Below are 843 nucleotides of genomic sequence, written 5' to 3'. Positions count from 1 at the left end.
TCATCGTTCAGAGGGGGGGGTTAGTTCATCGTTCGGGGCAGTTACTCATTAAAATTAACCTGAAATTAAAAATCAGCCGCTTCAGATTTAAAAGGTTTTTTTTTGCTCAAGAAAGTTTCATCATTTTCAGAAATATTTAGTTCAGTCTGTGAACTTCTTCAGTTTAATATTCAATAAACTTTTTTATTTAAAATTAATTTTACTTTAAAGCTGATTCCCTCCATCAGAGCGCTGCTTCAAGGACCGTCGGAAACTTCAGTGCTGCGGCTCGGTGTCAGAGTTCTCAGATGCCACACAGACCTGTTATGAAAGGAGCAAAATACAGACATTTCACACACTCACACACTCACACACACACATGCACACACACACTCAGCAGTTTCTCAGCTCATTAAGCACACGGCGGCAGAGAGAATCAGGTTTTGTCTGGACGGTGCGAGCTCATCAGGATCTAATTACCTTTAGTGGTTATTCAGCTGAGCAGAGAGGGAGGAAGAGGAAGGAAGGAGGAAGAACGCTCCTCATCTGAACCGGAACAAAAAAACATTTAAGGCGTGAATTTTAAATTTACAACCTTTTGATTTTAGAACAGTAAAAACACTTCAGTTTCTCTGAAACTAGCTGGTATTTAAGAAGAATTAAGAATAAAATAAAATTATTAAAATTTATAACAACTAATTATTTAGAGCAACAGCTCTAATGTTGTTTGCTGATGTTTGTTTTTCAAATGTGTGGGAAAAAGATCTAAACCCGGTCCAGTTGGAGCTCTAAACCCGGTCCAGTTGGAGCTCTAAACCCGGTCCTGTTGGAGCTCTAAACCCGGTCCTGTTGGAGCTCTAAACC

This window comes from Kryptolebias marmoratus, linkage group LG11 (assembly GCF_001649575.2).
Source record: "Kryptolebias marmoratus isolate JLee-2015 linkage group LG11, ASM164957v2, whole genome shotgun sequence".
Classification (NCBI taxonomy): domain Eukaryota; kingdom Metazoa; phylum Chordata; class Actinopteri; order Cyprinodontiformes; family Rivulidae; genus Kryptolebias; species Kryptolebias marmoratus.
This window is presented reverse-complemented; position numbering follows the sequence as displayed.